At 46.1% G+C, this 13839-nt stretch overlaps 1 non-coding gene across 1 annotated transcript; it reads left to right on the forward strand.

Moving 5' to 3' along the window:
• The first annotated feature begins 12739 nt into the window (after positions 1-12739).
• TRNAC-GCA lies at positions 12740-12811 on the forward strand. The gene has a single exon. It is a non-coding gene; the product is annotated as a tRNA-Cys (tRNA).
• Positions 12812-13839: the final 1028 nt, after the last annotated feature.

Below are 13839 nucleotides of genomic sequence, written 5' to 3' on the forward strand. Positions count from 1 at the left end.
ACACTTGTACTCCAATTCCTTGTCCATTGACTTCCTCTCACACTGGGCATGTCTCTCCTTGTCTCAGAATCTCCAGCTTTTCTTTTCTCTCTCTCTTTTGTTGTTGTTCAGTCACTCAGCTGTGTCCGACTCTTTTTGACCCCATGGACTGCAGCACACCAGGCTTCCTTGTCCTTCACCATCTCCCAGAGTTTGTTCAAACTCATGTCCATTGAGTCGATGATGCCATCCAACCATCTCATTCTCTCTTGCCGTTTTCTCCTCCTGCCCTCAATCTTTCCCAGCAACAGGGGCTTTTCCAGTGAGTCGGCTTTTTGCATCAGATAGCCAAAGTATTGGAGCTTCAGCTTCAGCATCAGGCCTTCCAATGAATATTCAGGGTTGATCTCCTTTAGGATAGACTGGTTTGATTTCCTTACTGTCCAAGGGACTCTCAAGAGTCTTCTCCGGCACCACAGTTTGAAAGCATCAATTTTTTTTTTTTTAACTACATCTTTAATTTTCACAAAGTCTCAAGAAATAGTTTCCTCATCTTTAGTGTTTTGTCTGGACACTCCAAGTAGGGAAACGGATGGAGATTTCAGCTCAGATTCTGTTCTGCACAGTTCTAAAAATGTTCAGTCCAACCACAACACTTTCAGACCTCCAGGGCCTGCATGGAAATACCTTTCTACTAACGGATTCAACTAATCCTGTATAGATCTTGTCTCTGATAAGAGACAGCTTTTAGCCAGCTTCCAATCTACAGTATAAAGTCATCTCTGTTGGTGTGGTGTGATTTAAACGCATTTTTAAATCAAGTGAGTGTGAAGTGAAAGTCACTCCATCGTGTCTGACTCTTGCGACCCCATGGACTAGCCTGCCAGGCTGCTCTGTCCATGGGATTCTCCAGGCAAGAATACTGGAGTGGGTTTCCATTTCCTTCTCCAGGGGATCTTCCCAACCCAGGAATAGAACCTGAGTCCCCTGCATTGCAGGCAGATTCTTTACTGACTGAGCTATGAGGGAAGCCCTCTTTTTAAATCAAAGTGTCTCGCAAAGAACTCTGCTGTTATATGTTCCCATGATGGCACTGGTGTCTGCTCACGTCTCGAATGAAACTTGCAGTGAGGCTCCCACCACATCCACCGGGAGAGATTCTCGTAACTGAAACAGGTTTATTGCCAGTAGCTTTTGTGTCTCCATTCCTTCACTCCCATTTCACTAAAACTCAGTTTAAATAGTCCTCTTCTTAATTTCTGGCTCTTCAAAGATCTGATGTACACTGTGGAGAGGAGGGCATTGGTTGAGATGATTCCAGTTAAGAGAGCGGTTTTTCTGGGCTGCTTGGGGCCTCGATGTATAAACACTCTTCTGCCCCCACCCAGCATCTCTTTGGATACATAAGAGCTTTTGATCTGTATTGAGAGGAGGAAGCATGAGGTTTATTTGGGGGATGGGCTGGAGGAGACAGAAGGACTCCAGGAGGAATGTTATGTAACCTGTTCTTTGAACCAGTATTCTTGCCTGGAGAATTCGCTGGACAGAGGAGCCTGGTGGACTACAGCCCATGGGGTCTCAAAGAGTCGGACATGACTGAGCACACACACGCTCGCAAGCAGAGAAGGGGATGTGGGACTATAGCTGCTCAAGTGAGAGCTTTTAAGACCCTGGATACAAGCACAACTGCCTGAGGGTTCAGGGAAGACAACGGGAAGCTGGCTGTGGGGAAGATTGGTCACCTTGTCTCTGTCCCAGAGCCACTGAAGGCAAACCCCTGGTCTGCATCTTAGTGTTTGACATTGATGGCCATTAGATGGCCTTGTGGGCAGCGATTCCTGACCAGGAAGAGTGGGAGCTAGGGTAGAAAGTGGGGCCGTGGTGGATAGAAATTGAAGTAGTATTAGCAAGACTGAGACGACACCCCTCTGGGACTCCTAGAAGGAGCAGGCTGGACCACGGTGTTGCTGATAACCAGCGGTTAGGCTGCTGGAGCTTGGTCCCTCACCATCTGGCTGTAATAACTTAGGTTAGCATCATTTTGAAGTCATAGTCTCATAATGATTCTGGAAATTTAATTTAATGAAAAGTCCAGGAAAGACAGGCAAGCATTTCTTTCCTCAAATGATTTGCGGTGACGTCACTGTCCTGCCACTTCGTTTCCTGTCTAATCCGAACTTGGCCAGAACCACTGTTCCAGCTATCGAGTGCTGTGTAACAAATCACCACACAACCTAGTGCCTTAGGAGAGTAAATCATTTTGTAACCTGCCATGATTTCTGTAGGTGAAGAGCTTGGGAAAGGTTCATCTGGGCCGTTGCAGCTTGCGTCTCCTATGTGGTTGTGGTCAGATAGTGGCCAGAGCTCGGAGAGCCGGGCGGAAGCAGCAGGTGGCTGGCCAGGCACCTCCATCTCTTGATGGGCTGTTGGGGCCTCTGTGTGGCCTCTCCATGTGGCCTAGTTTAGGCTTTCTCACAGCATGGAGGCCTCAAGAAGCTGAAATGCTTCAGGAGGGCTGAGGGCTTCACAAGCGAGGCCTGGAGATGAATGTGAATTTCTATGGTGGAGCCTCCCAAGTGTCATATAGCAGTCACTTCAAGGGTTCACTGCTAATTCAGTCTCTAAAACTCACTTCACATCAAGGGCAAAGGGAATTAGACCCACTGTTTTGTTTTGTTTTAACTTTTTATTACATATTAGAGTATAGCCGATTAACAATTTCAGGTGTCCAGCAGAGGGACTCAGCCATACATATACATGGATCCGTTCTCCCCCAGACTCCCCTCCCATGCAGGCTGCCATAGAACATTGAGCAGAGTTCCCTGTGCTATAGGGTAGGTCCTTGTTATCCATTTTTAAAAAATAATTTTATTTATTTTTGACTGTGCAGGGTCTTCATTGCTGTGTGGGCTTTTCTTTAGTTGTGCACACACTTCTCATTCTGATGGCTTCTCTCGTTGCAGAGCAGGGACTCTAGGGTGTGTGGGCTCCAGCAGTTGTGGCTCCTGGGCTCTAGTTCAGTTCAGTTCAGTCGCTCAGTCATGTCCGACTCTTTGCGACCCCATGAATCTCAGCACGCCAGGCCTCCCTGTCCATCACCAACTCCCGGAGTTTACTCAAACTCATGTCCATCAAGTTGGCATTGCCATCCAGCCATCTCATTCTCTGTCATCCCCTTCTCCTCTTGCCCTCAATCCCTCCCAGCATCAGGGTCTTCTCCAATGAGTCAACTCTTCGCATGAGGTGGCCGCTGGGCTGGAAGAAGCACAAGCTGGAATCAAGATCGCCCGGAGAAATATCAATAACCTCAGATATGCAGATGACACCACCCTTACGGCAGAAAGTGAAGAGGAACTAAAAAGCCTCTTGATGAAAGTGAAAGAGGAGAGTGAAAAAGTTGGCTGAAAGCCCAACATTCAGGAAAATAAGATCATGGCATCTGGTCCCATCACTTCAAGGGAAATAGATGGGGAAACAGTATCAGACTTTTTTGGGGGGGTTCCAAAATTACTGCAGATTATAGCCATGAAATTAAAAGCTGCTTACTCCTTGGAAGGAAAGTTATGACCAACCTAGATAGCATATTAAAAAGCAGAGACATTACTTTGCCAACAACGGTCTGTCTAGTCAAGGCTATGGTTTTTCCAGTGGTCATGTATGGATGTGAGAGTTGGACTGTGAAGAAAGCTGAGCGCCAAAAAATTGATGCTTTTGAACTGTGGTGTTGGAGAAGACTCTTGAGAGTCCCTTGGACTGCAAGGAGATCCAACCAGTCCATCCTAAAGGAGATCAGTCCTGGGTGTTCACTGGAAGGACTGATGCTGAAGCTGAAACTCCAGTACTTTGGCCACCTGGGCTCTAGAGCATGGGCTAAACACTTGCAGCACACTGGCTTAGTTGCCCCAAGGCATGTGGGATCTTCCTGGCCCAGGGATCGAACCCGTGTCTCTTGCATCGGCAGTTGGATTCTTAACCACTGAACCACCGGGGAAGCCCTGGGTGTGCGTGCATGTGTGTGCTCAGTCACTTCAGTCGTGTCCAACTCTTTGCGACCGCCAGGCTCCTCTGTCCATGGGATTCTCCAGGCAAGAATACTGAAGTGGGTGGCCATGCTCTCCTCCAGGGGATTTTTCGACCCAGGGATTGAACCTGGGTCTCCTGCACTGCAGGCGGATTCTCTAGCACTGAGCACCAGGAAAGCCCTGGTTATCCATTTTAAATTCAGCAGTGTGTATAAGATCCCAGACTCCCTACCTGTCCCTTCCCCCTAGCAACCATAAGTTCCTTCTCTAAGTCTGTGAGTCTGTTTCTGTCTTGTAAATAAGTTTGTTTGTATCATTTCTTTTTAGATTCCTCTCTTTCTGTTGGACCCCACTCCTTCATGGGGGAGTGGCAAGCTTCTGGAAGAGTATTGGGGGCAGAGAGGGAGGGCGACTTTGCTGCACTCATGTCTGGAAAATGCACCCACATCCACCCTCTCCACACTGGGTGAAATCATTCTTCCAAGTCTCCCTCCCTCCAGGCTGGCTTCCTTTACAACTGCCTTGATCTGGATCACCTTTCCACCACCTTTTCTACGTGCTTGAATCTCTGCTCTGTCTCCTCTTCTCCCAGCTCCTCAGTCATGTTGGTTCATCTCCTCCCAAGCCCTGCTTAACAGTCAGGGCCTTGGATAGAAACCTCTCCAGGTCTCCTGCTTTCCTGCTGAGGAATCTTTTCCTAAAAAGGCGCTGAACTAACAGTTCTTGTGAGCAGAGAAGAGTGTGGAAATCCATCAGATCACTGACTGCGGAAATCCATCAGAACGCTGACTGTGAGGCAGGGCGGCTGTGGGACAGCATGCTGACTGAGACATCCCTGTGTTCTTTGATCTAAGCTAGGCACACACCAGTGAGAGGTTTCATTATGGGGGGCTGGGCGGGCTGGAAGGATCCAGGGAGTGTAGGGCCCGGGGAGAATGCCAGGAAGATAAATGCACTTGGAGACCGGGAAAGGCTCTCAGGGAATATTTTCCAAGCTTGCAGGCATGGAAGGACACTCCCAAATCGCCAATACATGAATCATCACCAATGATCAGGCAACCCAGTTAAGGATAATGGCATACTCTAGGCCTAGAATCAAAGCCTTAAAATAATAATAATAATTATTTTATAATTGAGGATTTTTTTAATGTGGACAATTTTTAAAGTCCTTATTGAATTTGTTACAATATTGCTTCTGTTTTATGTCTTTTGGTTTCCTGGCCGCAAGGCACCCCCTGCACTGGAATGCAAAAATCTTAACCACTGGACTGCCAGGGAAGTCCCATTATTATTATTTTTATTTTTTATAATTTAAGAAATGTCTTCATTTTTGACTGTGCTTGGGTCTTTGTTGCTGCGGGGGCTTTTTCCTAGCTGTGATGAGCGGGGGCTCCTCTCTAGTTGTGGTGTGCAGTCTTCTCTTGTTGCAGAGCCTGGGCTCTGGGGCACCGACTCAATAGTTGTGGTGCATGGGCTTACTTGCGCCTTGGCACGTGGGATCTTTCCGAATCAGGAGGCAAACCTATGTCTCCTGCATTGGCAGGCAGATTCTTTACCACTGAGCCATCAGCAAAGCCCTATTTTTAAGTCAAGAGAAAAGAGAATCTATTTAGAAGCCTGGAGGATGATCTAAAAGAAGAGGTCAAGATGGGAACCCTCAGAGGCAGGACCACAGAAATACAGGGGTGTTCCTATGTGGCTGAGGAAGGGAGCCTCCTGGAGAAGCATGGAGCTCTGGCCACAAGAGACCTGATCATAGAATCAGCTAGGTCCCCGGCAGTCACACTTAACTGCTGCCCTCTCCTGCTGGGGGTATGTGTCCTTTTTCACATGTCCATGAAATAACCAGGTCCCCTCACCCCCACATACCTTTCCATTTCTTTGTGGTAATTCTAGCCAGAGAAAGCGGGACTCAGACCCAAGTGTGAATTCTGACTCTGTCACTATTAATCTGTGCAACTTTGGGCTAGTCACTTAACATCTCTGAATCTCTGCTCATGAAAACTGTAAAATGGGGGCTATTATCCCCTACCTTTGTGTTATAATAATGAGAGAACAGGAATCAAGTGTTTAGAATAGCCTTGGACCCAATTAGTGCTTAACTAAGTCTGTTTTCTTCCTTTCTCTCTTATTTATCCAAAGGGTGCCATGTTTCATTTTGTAACCAGTCTTAAACTTGTTTCTTTTGAGTGGTGTGCATTATTGCCAGAAGGAAAAAAAAAAAAAGATTTATTTTTAAAATAATTTTATTTATTTTTAATTGAAGGATAATTGCTTTGCAGAATTGTGTTGGTTTCTGCCAAACATCAACATGAATCAGTCATAGGTATACATGTGTCCCCTCCCTCTTGAGCCCCCCTCCCCAACCCACCCCCTAGGTTGTTATAGAGCCGGGGTTTGAGTTCCCTGAGGCATACAGCCAATTCCCATGGCCTGTTTTACATATGATAATGTAAGTTCCCATGTTGGTCTCTCCATATATCCTACCCTCTCCTCACAAACCCCCACAGCGCTCCCCCCCCTCATCGCCCCCACTTTGTCCATTAGTCTGTTCTCTATGTCTGTGTCTCCATAAAGCAGGGCATTTAAAATCGAAACATAGTTATCCTAAATGGCAGGGGGTTATCATTCTGGGGGATTCAGCAAAGGAAGAGTCTTTCCCTGGTTTCCTTTACATGTGTGAGCCTTGCAAATGAATTTTTCTGCAAGTGGATCTTCTCCTGGTGAGTTGACAATCCATCTCCTCTTTAGAAGCGAGAAGTGCAGATCTAGGCAATGAGATGCTACCGAGCTGGGGGTGCAGCCCACGCTACATCCTGGCCTTGGGCCTTGGATCTAGGATCCCCAGTTGCTCAGCCCTTCACCTGTCACCATCACAGGTTTGGGAAGGGCTTTTGCTGTGAGTCTGTGAGGCACAGAGGCCTTGTAAGGCAGATCCATGTGCCCCTTTGAAATCCGTTGTTGTTTAGTCACTAAGTCAGACTCGACTCTGTGTGACCCCATGGACTGTAGCCTGCCAGGCTCCTCTGTCTATGGGATTCTCCAGGCAAGAATACTGGAGTAGGTTGCCATTTCCTTCTCCAGGGGATCTCCCCGACCCAGGGATCGAACCCATGAATCCTGTGTCCCCTCCATTGGCAGGCAGGTTCTTTACCACTGAGCCACCAGGGAAGCCCCCATTCAAGTCCAGCCCCTCACAAACACACACCACCGATCACCTATTCCCTCCCCCTGGGATAAAATGCCTTCCATTTCCTCTGAGAACTCCCCTCTCAAGCACTTTCTCCTTTGGGGCCACCTATCACCTGGGACCTGCCTCCACCGACTTGGGTGCCGAGGGCCCTCTCTGCCAGGCTCCTCCCAGACTCCTGATGCTCAATAGATATCTGTGGACCTGAATCAGACTGATGAAAGGCAAGACTTACAAGACTTCCCCAACCCTAATACTCCATGATTTCAAAAAGTGCTTCCCCGGGCTTCCCTGGTGGCTCAGGGGTAAAGAATCCGCCTGCAGTGCAGAATGTGCCTGCAGGGGATCAATCCCTGATCTGGAAATTTCCCACATGCGGGGAAGCACCTAAGCCCCTCTGCCACAGCTGCTGAAGCCCGTGAGCCCTGGAGCCCGTGTTTTACAACAAGAGAAGCCCCAGCAGTGAGAAGCCCGAGCATCACAGTTAGAGAGGAGCCCCCGCTCTCTGCAACCAGAGAAAAGCCCACGCAGCAGTGAGGACCGAACACAGCCAAAAATAAATAAATAAGTATTTTAAATTATTTTTTAAAAATGTGCCTCCTCCGTTAACTTCATTTTCAAAATCTAATTAGGTGGAAAATACATGTTATGGAGTTGGAAATTTCATGTTACGACTCAGAGGTACATAAAAATATTGCTTACATTTTTTTCCCTCTAAATGATTCATCCTGCTTTGAATGTTCAGTGTCTTCTTACTTAAAATTGCCTTTAAAATGAACAGTCTCTGAAATAGGATAAGATTTCTTAACTATAATGCAAAGAAAACACTAACCATAAGGGGAAATTTTAATTAATTGGACTATGTTAAAATGAAGAACTTCAGATAAGCAAAAAAAAAAAAAAAACACAAACACCCTTAAGAGTGTGAAAAAGAAGTTGCAGGCTTAGGGAAGACATTTGTAATAAATAAATTCAACAGAAGATTCAGAATATATGAAGAACTTCCTTGGATCGCTCTCAGAATGGCAGGTGGGGGAGCCAGAGGGAGGAGAGTGTTGGCTGTGAAGCTGGTTCTATCTTTGCGGAGAAAGCCAGGGAGCTGAGAGCAGCAGACACAAGGCACAGAGGGTTGTTCAGATCTCAGTTGTGTCTGACTCTTTGCAACCCCTTGGGCTGTAGCACGCCAGGCTTCCCTATCCTTCACTATCTCCAGACACAGAGGGAGATGCAGAGACGTGGGAGTGAACCTTGGCTCCCCTGAGGCTCTGCAGCAAGTCTCAGCTTCCTTTAGTTAGTTGGCCCTCTTTTGGCCCATGATGGTTTGAAATGGTTTTAGGTCTTCAACAATCAAAAAATTCCTGACTAATACATCTGTTAGGCTTCCCTGGCAGCTCCACAGTAAAGAATCATCCGCCTGCAGTGCAGGAGACGTAGGTTCAGTCCCTTCATCGGGAAGATCCCACAAGCCATGGAGCACCTGAGGCCTGGCACCACAACTGCCAAGCCTGTGCTCTGGAGTCTGGGAGTCGCAGTTACTGAGCCCACACGCCACAATGAGAGAAGCCCATATGCCCTAGAGCCTGTGCTCCACAACAAGAGAAATCTCTATAATGAGAAGCGCGCATACCGCACTTTCCAGGTGGCGCAGTGGTAAAGAATTCACCCGCCAATGCAGGAACTGCAGGAGACGTGGGTTTGATCCCCGGGTGGGGAAGATCCCCCGGAGAAGGCAATGGCACCCCACTCCAGTATTCTTGCCTGGAGAATCTTCACGCTCTTAAGGGTGTTTTTTGCTGATCTGAAGTTCTTCATCTTAATATAGTCCAATTAATTAAAATTTCCCCTTATGGTTACTCCATGGGGTCACACAGAGTTGGACATGACTTAGTGACTTATCAACAATGCATCTATTAAAGTTTTTTTTCCCCAGAGAAGTGGAATCTCTAAAACATCCAAGGTTGCAGAGGAAGTAACAGAAGAGAAACCACTCACCCCTCCTGTGAGAATGGCAGAGGATGTCAGAGCCTCGATCTAAAGCTGGCATCATTTGTGGGGGGCTGTCATTGTGGGGACTTGGGGAACCTGGGATTTCATCTTCCTTCCAAGATGAATTCAAACTCCTGGCTTGAGGAAAACAGAAAAAAAAAAATTGTTTCACATTTTAAAAGACTGAGTCAAAGTTGCACAGGGTTGTCAAAAATCTGGGCTCAGTCTCCCCGTTGGCACCACCCTCCACTAAGATTCAGGCCTAGAACTCAGCTGGTGCTTGACGAATAGGTGTTTACGCAATGAACAGATCAGATGAATGTGACATAGTAACACCAGGAAATAGGCTCACTGACCCAGGACATGTCACCTGAGGTGCTGGTTTATCTTAGGGGCATGATGAAACATTTCTGGGAACCTCACAGGCTGACAAAAATGCAGACATTGTCAGGAAAGCAGATTAAGTTGTTTTGATTGCTGGCCAGACCTAGCAACATTTCTCTGTGGTTTCAGCTCTGGATTTTGATGACCTGTCTGAGTGTTTGTTTATAGAAGCACAGCCTTTCCAGGAGCAGTCAAAAGGGTCTTTTTGGGAAGCCTGTGTCAAGAAGCCACTGTGACATGACTATCACCACAGGCAGTAATGTATCTGTTGGAAAGATGCGACACTTAGGTGGAATAAGTGAGGTCTCTTTAATGATGAAGTTTAGGGAAATGGCAACCCACTCCAGTATTCTTGCCTAGAGAATCCCATGGACAGAGAAGCCTGGCAGGCTGCAGTCTGTGGGGTTGCAAAGAATCAGACATGATTGAGTGACTGAACACACACATGGAAACATGTGGAAATGGTTACAGAAAGCTGGAGGCAACCCAGCCTGCTTCCGGGGAGAGATCAGGCTTCCCACATTCCCCCAGTCCCCACAATGACAGGCCCCCACGAGTGATGCCAGCTTTAGATCGAGGCTCTGCCAGGGCACCGCCAGTTGCCCTCTGCCATTCTCCCAGGAGGGGTGAGTGGTTTCTCTTCTGTGACTTCCTCTGCAACCTTGGATGTTTTAGAGATTCTATCTACTTAACCTGCCTACTCACTGGGTGCAAGGGCTTTGATAGAATAACACATTCCTGAGTGTTCACTGAAAATAAATCATAGATGAAGTAAAAGCCTATTTTCCAGGAATATCCATTCCTGCCAAGGGCATTTGTCCTACTGGAAGGGGCTTGATCGTGAGGTATATTTCCAAATCAAAGTCCAGGTTGCTTTCACCAACATGTACTGTCATCAGTGCCTGCATGAGGACATCCTCGCCTGTCAATTCAGTCACTCAGTTATGTCCAGCTCTTTGCAACCCCATGGACTGCAGTATACCAGGCTTCCCTGTCCCTCACCAACTCCCAGAGCTTGCTCAAACTGATCAAACTCGCCAGCATTAGATGTTAAGGTTTTGTAAAAACATCTTCCTCATTTGACAGTTATAAAGTAATATTTAGGGTTGGCTTTTGTTTGCATTTATCTCTATTTTTAAATAATGCAGTGGGATAATGCTTTAAATATCATCTAATAGATATTCTTTCTCCATAACCCATTCCTCTCCACTCTCACAGCCTATGCCAGTGAGCCTAGGCTAGGGACAGAGGAAAACTTCTCTGAGGAAGTGGAAAGTGGCTAGAGTCTGAGTCAAAGACGTCATTTCTCCACCTTGAGTTTCGAGGTAGTCTTAAAATCTCATAGCAGGACAATGGTCTTTAAAGCCAGACATTAAACAAAACAACAAAAAAAAAAAAAGCCAGACATTTTGAGAAGAAAGGGTTTTCTTAAACCTCCCAAGGCCGGAGTTTTCACACATCAAGAAATCAAAACTGCGAGAAGTTGAGTGATATTGAGTGAATCATAGGGGATGGCAGAATGCAGATATGACAAAAGAGAGGTTTCTATTCTACAAGGCATACAGTTATTTGGGGACTTGGGGAAAGACTCAAGAATCAGGGCAAGAAAAGGCAGGCAGGGATCAGGCTGTGAATGTTCTGATTCTTCCCTCCCTCTCATCGGGTTCAAACCCGAGATGTAAGGGAGGATAGAAACTCCCAAGGACTCCAAGAACACCAGGCTGGGGTCCCCACTTTCCTGGTGTCCCCTGAGGAGGCTTGACCTTTCTCATGGGACCATCGGGTCAGCCTGATACCGCATCCAACATGGTGACCAAGCCATGGAGTAGAGCTGACTGTGGCGGGGGCGGGGGGCGCTCAGGTGGGTTGAGATGGCAGCCCTGGTTCATAATGTCTGGTCCAGTACGAGATGTGGAGGCAGTCCAGAAGCTTCTGTATGCCACAGGAGGACCCAAATAGTAGCTGGGGTGCTGGCTGGTGCGTTCACTAGGGTGTCACCATGGCAAAAAGCAAAGTGACATTTAACAGAGAGCAACATGATGGATTTCTCAAACCACAGATCAGATGGCTTTCCCAGTCAGGCCCTGGGCAACCAGAAGCCTCAGTGAGAACCAGGTGACACGTAGATGGCAAGACACTCCTCCAGCCTTGAAGGCAGCATAGAATTGTGCCACAGACCTGACGACATGTCAGCTTCCCCTGAAACCAGCTGTTTTCTTAGAATGAAGAGGAAGAAGGAGAACCCTTGTAGTGATGGAGAGACCAAAGACAAAGTCATTGCCCAAAGGAGGTCATTTTAAGCCAGAAAAGTCTGAGATACTGTAACGGCATGAGCAAGAGGTTTTTGCCTACAGTGGAAACAGGAGCTTCGTGAGCTGCTGGGGATCTTACTGACAGTTGACAGTTGTGTTTTGCACATCTGAGTACCTGCCACCTTCATGACTTCTATAATAACATACTTTATTTTTTTCCAGTTGGTGGCAATATTATTTCATTTCAGAAAATATGGAGAGCAACAATATAAAAAAGAAAAATCATTCTTTTATCTCGCCAACCACAGATAACCATTGTGCTCTCTTGGTGTATTTCCCTCCAGTCTTTTTTCTATGTATACATGTTTGTGTGTGTGTGTGTGTGTGTGTGTTACTGTGATTGTGCTCTGGTGCATCTTGTTTGTTGACTAGAATCTCTAACGTCTGAGGCACTTTTGTTTGCAGAAAAGAATACCCACCACTTTGTGTACTTTATTTATTATCTTTAAATAATCAACAATTCTAAAAGTTCATAGCACTCATGATTGCCAGATTGAAAATTTAAGAAATCATCCAATCTAATTTCCCCAGATGCTTAGACATTGATGAAAGTGTGATAAATTAAACTTCCTGAAACATTTGATTACAAACCTCCAATATTATCAGAGTCTCTCATGTGCTGTAAATGCCTTAAAATGCAGACAGAAGAGGCCCACAATGACAATGATTTCTAACCTGAGGAGCAGTTACAAAAGCACTCATCTCATCATCTCATCCTTACTCTTGTACGTATTTCTCTCTCCTTCCCTCAGTCCAGAGAGTTGGCTGCCTCTTCGCCGGCTGAGATGGGAGAAAGGGCTGTGGATCAGGGACTGCTCAGATTATCGGCTCTGGCGTCTCAGATATGATTTGGTTTTTTGTTTAGTTCCCTGGTGGCTCAGAGGTTAAAGCGTCTGCCTGCAATGCAGGAGACCCAGGTTCAATCCCTGGGTTGGGAAGATCCCCTGGAGAAGGAAATGGCAACCCACTCCAGTATTCTTGCCTGGAGAATCCCATGGACGGAGGAGTCTGGTTGGCTACAGTCCACGGGATCACAGAGTCGGACACGACTGAGCGACTTCACTTCTATCAGATGTGGGGGACTGACCTGGTTTAGATAAAACCCTGTCACACTGTAATTATAACTTCTTTTTCTCATTGATTATTTTGACCTATATTGTTGACACTTTTTTCCTCTTCACATCATTTCCTGAGCATTTCATGAATGATTAAATTTTCTTCAAAAACAACTTTTAATAGTTGTCTGACATTTACTGGGATGTACCATCATTTATTTAACTTGGTTACTTAACTGTTACTTAACTGTTGGGCATTTATGTAATGTTCAGTTTGTTTTCCATTAAACTCATCTCCATTTAAACAATGCATGCTCATGAATCTCAACGTGGCTTTCTAGTTTCTTGGATTAAATTCGTAGAAGGGAACTTCCCATATCAATGGTTATGAAAATATTTAAGGCTTTAGATTCATAATGCAAAATTGCTTTCCAGAGTGGCTCTGTAAGCTTCATTTCTGGTGTGATCCCATGTAGGATAGGTGAAGACATTGCTACCTTCTTTTAAAGCCAGGGAAATCAAGACATGGCAGAACTAATTGTCTGAAGAGCGTGTCACTACTGGAGGTTCTGATGAAGGAAGGTCCAAGCCAGGTTTCCAAATACTTCCCGGGCTACTCACATTTGGGAACTGTACTTTTCAAACTAACAATCCAGGCTCAACCTGACAAGGCCAACTGTACTTAAGGGACAGTGGGAAAGAATATTTGGAATTAGGACTGTTGCAGAAAAGCTGGAACATACTATCATTAGCTATTCATCCCTGCATTGTCCATTATGGCAGCCATCAGCCACCTGTGGGTGTTGAGCTGATGTGACTAAGGAATGGAATTTTAAATTCTAATTCAATTAATTTGAATTTAAAAGCTGATACTTGAGAATTCCCTGGCAGTCCAGTGGTTAGGATTCTGT

The sequence above is a fragment of the Cervus canadensis genome, chromosome 22 (genome assembly GCF_019320065.1).
Source record: "Cervus canadensis isolate Bull #8, Minnesota chromosome 22, ASM1932006v1, whole genome shotgun sequence".
Taxonomy (NCBI): domain Eukaryota; kingdom Metazoa; phylum Chordata; class Mammalia; order Artiodactyla; family Cervidae; genus Cervus; species Cervus canadensis.